We start from the raw sequence: 9,669 nt of genomic DNA on the forward strand, positions 1-9,669 counted from the left end.
TTGCGTCACAACCTGCTACCAACCTGCTACTAGTATCGTGGGAAATGACATAATTAGTCATGCTATCCCCTGTTCTACTGTTTTAAATAATTGTCTCGTTATATGATAGTGCCTCGCTTCTAGTCCTTAGGAAACTTTGCATTATTATTTCTTACATTGTTAGCCCAGAAAATCTTAAGTGTTATTACATACAGCCGGGAAGAACTATTGGATATCAGAGCGACATCAATTTACCAGCAGTTACCAACGTAAAGAGAGAGGCGGAGCGGTCTTCTGGTCAGACTTTGGAGGCGTGCACACCACCCACCGCTTCCGAGTATATTACTCCCTAACGTCCCTAGATAACAAGGTCGATGAAACCAGGGCAGGGGTTGGATTCCAGAGAGACATCAGAGAGACATCAGGGATTGTAACATATTCTGTTTCACGGAAACATGGTTTCCAGGATATGCTGTTGGAGTCGGTACAGCCACCTGGATTCTCAGTGCGTAGCACCGACAGGAATAAACATCATGAAGTGCTTTGAGAGACTAGTCAAGGATCCTATCACCTCCACCTTACCTGTCACTCTAGACCCACTTCAATTTGCTTACCGCCCCAATAGGTCCACAGACCGTGCAATCGCCATCACACTGCATACTGCCCTATCCCATCTGGACAAGAGGAATACCTATGTAAGAATGCTGTTCATTGACAATAGATCAGCATTCAACACCATAGTACCCTTCAAGCTCATCATTAAGCTTGAGGCCCTGGGTCTCGACCCTGCTCTGTGCAATTGGGTCCTGGACTTCCTGACGGGCCGCCCCCAGGTGGTGAAGGTAGAAAACTACATCTCCACTTTGCTGATCCTCAACACTGGGGCCCCACAAGGGTGCGTGCTCAGCCCCCTCCTGTACTCCCTGTTCACCCATGGCTGCGTGGCCATGCACGTCTCCAACTCAATCATCGAGTTTGCAGATGACACAACAGTAGTAGGCTTGATTACCAACAACGATGAGACAGCCTACAGGGAAGTAAGGGCTCTCTGAGTGCGGTGTCAGGAAAAGAACGTCTCACTCAACATCAACAAAACAAAGGAGATGATTGTGGACTTCAGGAAACAGCAGAGGGAGCACCCCCTATCCACATTGACGAAACAACAGTGGAGAAGAAGTTTTAAGATCCTCGGTGTACACAACACGTACAAACTGAAATGGTCTACCCACACAGACAGTGTGGTGAAGAAAGCGCTTCTTGAATCTCAGGAGGCTGAAGAAATGTGTCTTGTCACCTAAAACCCTCACAAACTTTTACAGATGCACAATTGAGAGCATCCTGTCGGGCTGTATCACTGCCTGGTACGGCAACTGCACCAGCCACAACCGCAGGGCTCTCCAAAGGGTGGTGCGGTCTGCACAATGCATCACAGGGGGCAAACTCCCTGCCCTCCAGGACACCTACAGCACCCGATGTCACAGGAAGGCCAAAAAGATAATCAAAGAAAACAACCACCGAGCCACTGCCTGTTCACCTCACTACCATCCAGGAGGCGATGTCAGTACAGGTGTATCAAAGCTGGGACTGAGAGACTGAAAAACAGAAAAAGGCCATCAGACTGTTAAACAGCCATCACTAGCACAGAGAGGCTGCTGCCTACACTTTAATAAATGGAACACTGGTCACTTTAATAATGCCACTTTAATAATATTTATATTTATTGCATTACTCATCTCAAATATTTATACTGTATTCTATACTATCTATTGCATCTTGATATATTCTTATTCCATTCCTTTACTTAGATTTGTGTGTATTAGGTATATTCTGTGGAATTGTTAGATATTACTTGTTAGATATTCATGCACTGTCGGAACTAGAAGCACAAGCACTTCGCTACAATCGCAATAACATCTGCTAACCATGTGTATGTGACCAATACATTTTTTTGTGTGTTTTTTCTAACCTGATACAAACATGTCTTTGTGGAACTTAGTTCTAAGACTCAGCGTATAGCCAAGGTCCGCTTGGCTGCGACAGCATGTGACATCCCATGTATGGAAACTTGAAGAAAGGTGAACATTATGGTGTTTTACTGTTGTGAATGCAGTTAGATGGTTGAGCCCTCAGGCTATCAACCTTGTGGTATCTTAAATCTGCACAGACAACTAATTGTCTTTTACACCCCATCTGACTGCCACGTATACAAAAAGGATGTGGTTCACTATAAAAGCTGAACCGGCACTGTTCGTTGAGCTTTCAACTTTGCACTGTTGAGTGGATAGTTGATTTTCCATTTTTGCTAATCTTATACTAAAGTGTTGTTTGAAAGAATCTACAGTCTCTCCTCCTATAGAATTGCTACCACACTAGCCAACTAACTAGCTAGCTAGGTTGCAATGGAGCCCGCTTCACCTGGAATAACTAACAAACATTTACAGTGCTGTAGAAGCTGTGTTTATACCGCTTTGTCCAGGACAATATTGAAAATCCGGAGTTCCAATGCGGCATTCGTTTGCTTGTGGAGGATTACAGGAATGAGGTAGCAAATTTCAATTCTGCACAAACTTATGGGGAAAACGGAAATTGGAACTTTTCTCATTCTACATTTACATTACATTTAAGTCATTTAGCAGACGCTCTTATCCAGAGCGACTTACAAATTGGTGCATTCACCTTATGACATCCAGTGGAACAGCCACTTTACAATAGTGCATCTAAATCTTTTAAGGGGGGGGGGGTGAGAAGGATTACTTTATCCTATCCTAGGTATTCCTTAAAGAGGTGGGGTTTCAGGTGTCTCCGGAAGGTGGTGATTGACTCCGCTGTCCTGGCGTCGTGAGGGAGTGTGTTCCACCATTGGGGAGCCAGAGCAGCGAACAGTTTTGACTGGGCTGAGCGGGAACTGTACTTCCTCAGTGGTAGGGAGGCGAGCAGGCCAGAGGTGGATGAACGCAGTGCCCTTGTTTGGGTGTAGGGCCTGATCAGAGCCTGGAGGTACTGAGGTGCCGTTCCCCTCACAGCTCCGTAGGCAAGCACCATGGTCTTGTAGCGGATGCGAGCTTCAACTGGAAGCCAGTGGAGAGAGCGGAGGAGCGGGGTGACGTGAGAGAACTTGGGAAGGTTGAACACCAGACGGGCTGCGGCGTTCTGGATGAGTTGTAGGGGTTTAATGGCACAGGCAGGGAGCCCAGCCAACAGCGAGTTGCAGTAATCCAGACGGGAGATGACAAGTGCCTGGATTAGGACCTGCGCCGCTTCCTGTGTGAGGCAGGGTCGTACTCTGCGGATGTTGTAGAGCATGAACCTACAGGAACGGGCCACCGCCTTGATGTTAGTTGAGAACGACAGGGTGTTGTCCAGGATCACGCCAAGGTTCTTAGCGTTCTGGGAGGAGGACACAATGGAGTTGTCAACCGTGATGGCGAGATCATGGAACGGGCAGTCCTTCCCCGGGAGGAAGAGCAGCTCCGTCTTGCCGAGGTTCAGCTTGAGGTGGTGATCCGTCATCCACACTGATATGTCTGCCAGACATGCAGAGATGCGATTCGCCACCTGGTCATCAGAAGGGGGAAAGGAGAAGATTAATTGTGTGTCGTCTGCATAGCAATGATAGGAGAGACCATGTGAGGTTATGACAGAGCCAAGTGACTTGGTGTATAGCGAGAATAGGAGAGGGCCTAGAACAGAGCCCTGGGGGACACCAGTGGTGAGAGCGCGTGGTGAGGAGACAGATTCTCGCCACGCCACCTGGTAGGAGCGACCTGTCAGGTAGGACGCAATCCAAGCGTGGGCCGCGCCGGAGATGCCCAACTCGGAGACGGTGGAGAGGAGGATCTGATGGTTCACAGTATCGAAGGCAGCCGATAGGTCTAGAAGGATGAGAGCAGAGGAGAGAGAGTTAGCTTTAGCAGTGCGGAGCGCCTCCGTGATACAGAGAAGAGCAGTCTCAGTTGAATGACTAGTCTTGAAACCTGACTGATTTGGATCAAGAAGGTCATTCTGAGAGAGATAGCGGGAGAGCTGGCCAAGGACGGCACGTTCAAGAGTTTTGGAGAGAAAAGAAAGAAGGGATACTGGTCTGTAGTTGTTGACATCGGAGATTCTCATCTCCTGTGGGTGTACCCCGCTCTGGCTTGGTGGATGTATCCCCTCATCCGTCCTTATCCGAATGGCCAGTACTATATGGAACTTGCCTACCAAGGAAGTTGTCTCCATCTGCTTCTCCTCCTCCATCTTGCAGTGGTGTAGACGAAGAGCAGCAAGAGGATTGTTCCAATCAGCGCTGGTACCATGTCACAAGTCGTGGAAACCGAAAGCAGCGGCATGCTGCTAAGCAGACTGGAGTGTCTGCGAGAGGTCCAGAGATTGGCATGAGGAATAGCTTTGCCACCCTGATACCTGATCTACCTGCGCCTTCATCGCTGGGACTGCTTGTTTCTGCGATGGCTGTGCTGATTCCAACTACGCTGACTCCAGCGGTGGCTTTGTCGTCGAGTTCGGCTCCTTTTCCTCTCTCTGGATCTGACGGGGCACTGCCTGCTGTGGGAGGTCTGGACCTATCGCCGGGAGCTGTGGGCATAATGTTATCCTGCTTCTCGTGGCCCGTGAAAGGTTCCACGAATTGTGAGAGGTAGGAATGAGTGTTAACCCAAGGCAGTTAACCCACTGTTCCTAGGCCGTCATTGAAAATAAGAATGTGTTCTTAACTGACTTAACTGCCTAGTTAAATAAAGATTTTAAAAAATGTAAAAATCGGCCACAATCGGTGTCCAAAAATACCGATTACTGATTGTTATGAAAACTTGAAATCGGCCATTCTGATTAATCAGTCGACCTCTAAAGTGTGCCTATGTGCCTATGAACCAAAGTTATACTGTTAGCACTGAGGCAATATGCCCTAGTAGGACGTCCACCATGTGCTGCTCACCCTGCACTAACATAAATAACATGTGCAAGTCTACGTCTGCTAAACTTCCCAGTAAAGCAATGAAAACAATCAAGCATGCCAGAAAAGTGCTAAAAATAGCCCACATTGGGACTCCCGAGTGGCGCAGCGGTCTAAGGCTGTTACAGACCCTGGTTCGATTCCAGGCTGTATCACAACTGACCAAGATTGGGGGTATTGATCACATCTTTACTATTGCTGCAGAATTTTGCTTTAAACCTGTATTCAAATCCATCGGATGTAGTGGTCACAATAAAGTAGCCATATCTAGGAAAACTGAAGTTCCAAAGTCTGGGCCTAATATAGTGTATAAGATGTCATACAATAACTTACAACTTTTTTGTTGTTCCTATGTTGTTGATGTAAATAATATTTGTTGGTCTGTGGTGAGTAATGAGGAGCAACCAGACGCTGCACTTGACACATTTCTGAAGTTTCTTATTCCAGTTACTAATAAGCATGCACCCATTAAGAAAATGACTGTTAAACCTCTTAAATCTGTGAATTGATGGGGAATTGAAAAATGGTATGGTTGAGAGGGATGAGGCAAATGGAATGGCAAATAACTCTGGCTGCACAACCGATTGGCAAACATACCGCAAATTGAGAAACCATGTGGCTAAACTGAATAAAAAGAAGAAACTATACTATGAAACAAAGATAAATTATAGAATGTATGCACACATGACTGTAAGTCGCTTTGGATAAAAGCGTCAGCTAAATGGCATATATTATATAATGATAGTAAAAAGCTTTGGAGCACTTTAAATGAAATTCTAGGCAAAAAGGCAAACTCAGCTCCATCACTCATTGAATCAGATGGCTCATTCATCACAAAAGCCACTGATATTGCCAATTACTTTAATGGTGTTTTCATTGGCAAGATTAGCAAATTTAGATAATATTGCCACTCCTATTTGCCATATCTTCAATCTAAGCCCACTAAAAAGTGTGTGCCCTCAGGCCTGGAGGGAAGCAAAAGTAATTCCGCTACCCAAGAATAGTAAAGCACATTTTACTGGCTCACGAGTGGCACAGCGGTCTAAGACACTGCATCTCAGTGCTAGAGGTGTCACTACAGACCCTAGTTCGATTCCAGGTTGTATCACAACCTGCCATTATTGGGAGTCCCATAGGGCAGCACACAATTGGCCCAGCGTCGTTCGGGTTCGGGTTTGGCCGGGGTAGCCCGTCATTGTAAATAAGAATGTATTCTTAGCTGACTTACCTAGGTAAATAAAGGTTAATCAAAATTGCAGATCAATCAGCCTGTTACCAACCATTACTAAACTTTTTGAAAAAATGATGTTTGACAAGATACAATGCTATTTTACTGTAAACAAACTGACAACGGACTTTCAGCACGCTTATAGGGAAGGACATTCAACAAGCTCAGCACTTACACAAATGACTGATGATTGCCTGAGAGAAATTAATGATAAAAAGATTGTGTTAGCTGTTTTGTTAGACTTCAGTGAGGCTTTTGACATGATCGATCACAGACTGCTGATGGAAAAACATATGACTTTACACCCCCTGCTATATTGTGGATAAAAAGTTACCTGTCTAACTCAACACAGAGGTTGTTCTTTAATGGGAGCCTCTCCAACATAGGTAGAATCAGGAATTCCCCAGGGCAGCTGACTAAGCCCCTTTTTTCAATCTTTACTAATGACATTCCACCAGCCTTGTACAGTATGCGGATGACTCAACACTATACACATCAGCTACAACAGCGAGTGAAATCACTTAGTTTCAGAATGGGTGGCAAGGAATAAATTAGTCATAAATATTTCAAAAACTAAAAGCTTTGTATTAGGGTCAAATCCTTCACTAAATTCTAAACCTCAATTAAATCTTGTAATAAATCATGTGGAAATTGACTGTCATGGTCAAAACATGTTGATACAACAGTAGCTAAAATGGGGAAAAGCCTGTCCATAATAAAGCGCTACTCTGTCTTTTTAACAACACTATCAACAAGGCAGGTCCTACAGGCTCCAGTTTTGTCCCTACCTGGACCACTGTTCAGTAGTGTGGTCAGGTGCCACAAAGAGGGAAGAACAAACTACGGGAGGCACACAGTACTACATAGAGCCATGGCTACATTAAATTCTATTCCACGTCAGGTAATTGATGCAAGCAGTAGAATCACATTTAAAAAACATAAAAATACACCTTATGGAATAGCTGGGACTGTGAAGAGACAGACACAGGCACACATACACATAAGACACACACTCCACACACGTACACATGGTTTTTGTATTGTGGATATGTGATAGTAGAGTAGTGGCCTGAGGGAACACACTTAATGTGCTGTGAAAGGGGTTCTGAAATGTAATGTCATGTAATATTTAAAATTGTATATGACTGCCTTAATGTTGCTGGACCCCAGGAAGAGTAGCTGCTGCTAAGGCAGCTAATGGGGATAGGGTTGCAATCTTTCTGGGAAATTTCCATAAATGAATTTAAGCCTGGGAATTTTCCTTCAATTCATCAAAAAAGTTAGCTTACAACAGGGAACCATTTTTGTGGGATACATATAAGGCAATTCTAGGTCTTGTGGGATATTTTGGTTAAACTATCCCCAATTCAATGGAATTGCAACCATCTGCATGCACAGTGCATTCTTCCATCACATGTACAGCTGATTCTCAAGATCTTGCACACTAATGAGATGCTATTGAGCCCACAATAGCACACTGTCTGGGCCAAGGACTACATGCTTTCTGGTAAGTTTTGATTACAATACTGGGTGAAGTGAATATATTTTATATGACATAACTAGTAAATAGTAGTCTACAGCAAAGTTTTTTATTTTATTTTTATTTCAGCTTTATTTTACCATGTAGGCCAGTTGAGAACAAGTTCTCATTTACAACTGCGACCTGGCCAAGATAAAGCAAAGCAGTGTGACACAAACAACACAGCGTTACACATGGAATAAACAAACGTACAGTCAATAACACAATAGAAAAGTCTATATACAGTGTGTGCAAATGAAGTAAGATTAGGGAGGTAAGGCGATAAATAGGCCATAGTGGTGAAATAATTACAATTTGGGTATGAGGTAGTTGGGTGGGCTATTTACAGATGGCTATGTACAGGTGAAATGATCTGTAAACTGCTCTGACAGCTATGCTTAAAGTTAGTGAGGGAGATATGAGTCTCCAGCTTCAGTGATTTTTGCATTTCATTCCAGTCACTGGCAGCAGAGAGCTGGAAGGAAAGGCGGACAAATGAGGAGGCTTTGGGGGTTACCAGTGAGATATACCTGCTGGAGCGCGTGCTGCTATGGTGACCAGTGAGCTGAGATAAGGCGGGGCTTTACCTAGCAAAGAGATATAGATGACCTGGAGCCAGTGGGTTTGGCGACAAATATGAAGCGAGGGCCAGCCAACGAGAGTATACAGGTCGCAGTGGTGGGTAGTATATGGGGCTTTGGTGACAAAACGGATGGCATTGTGATAGACTGCATTGAATTTGCTGAGTAGAGTGTTGGAGGCTAATTTGTAAATGACATCGCCGAAGTCAAGAATCGGTAGGGTAGTCAGTTTTACGAGGGTATGTTTGGCAGCATGAGGGAAGGATGCTTTGTTGCGAAATCGGAAGCCTATTCTAGATTTAATTTTGGATATGAGTCTGGAAGGAAAGTTTACAGTCTAAAAACCTGAGGAAAATCCATCCCAGAAGTGGGATATTTTTGATGTGTGTAGTTTTCAATTGAATGCCTATACAGTATGTAATGGGTTTGGACCCAGATTGCAGTTCCTATGGCTTCCACTAGATGTCAACAGTTTTTAGACATTGTTTCAGGCTTGTTTTCTGAAAAAATGAAGAAGATTGACACCATTTTGTAAGTGGACTTTAGAATGAAGCAGAGCTGGTTTGCGCACGTGGCCGATTTTCCTTTCTATTGAATACGCTATTGTCCGGTTGAAATATTATCATTTATTTAGATAATAGACAACCTGAGGAATAATTATAAACATCGTTTGACATGTTTCAACGAACTTTACCGGTACTATTAGGATGTATTCATCTGCATGTTGTGACCGCCATTGAATTACTAAACAAAACGCGCCAACAAAACGGAGATATTGGGAAATAAAGAGGGACGTGTGTAACAGGGACTCCTGTGACTGCAACCAGATGAAGATCATCAAAGGTAAGTGATTCATTTTATTGCTATTTCTGACTTCCGTGACTCCTCTACTTGGCTTAAAAATGTTTGTATGCTTTTGTAAGTGTGGCGCAGTCCTCAGATAATCGCATGGTATGCTTTCGCCGTAAAGCTTTTTTGAAATCTGACACTGCAGCTCGATTAAGCTATATGTATGTTGAGGTATTTATTTCTCGTTGAGAAAGATACCTGATTCACTTGCCCGCTATATTTAACAAGAAGTTCATCTTTAAGCCGATGTATAACACTTGTATCTTTCATGAATGTTTATTATGAGTATTTCTGTATTTTGAATTTGGCGCTCTGCAATTTCACTGGATGTTGTCGAGGTGGGTCGCTAGCGGAACGCCTGCTCCAGAGAGGTTAACAATTTCTGCTAGTTAGTCTTTGCTACCATGTGACTTTTAGCTTGCTTGATCCTGCTAACTAATCTTTATAGGAAAATTCCACAGGCACTATTTGATGTGTGGAGACATTTCCCTGCAGCTATAATGTAGAAGGAAAAGCTGTGTATATTTGCAAATACTGTGCCAAATCATATGTGAAGAATGCAACC

This window comes from Oncorhynchus keta, chromosome 14 (genome assembly GCF_023373465.1).
Source record: "Oncorhynchus keta strain PuntledgeMale-10-30-2019 chromosome 14, Oket_V2, whole genome shotgun sequence".
Lineage (NCBI taxonomy): Eukaryota > Metazoa > Chordata > Actinopteri > Salmoniformes > Salmonidae > Oncorhynchus > Oncorhynchus keta.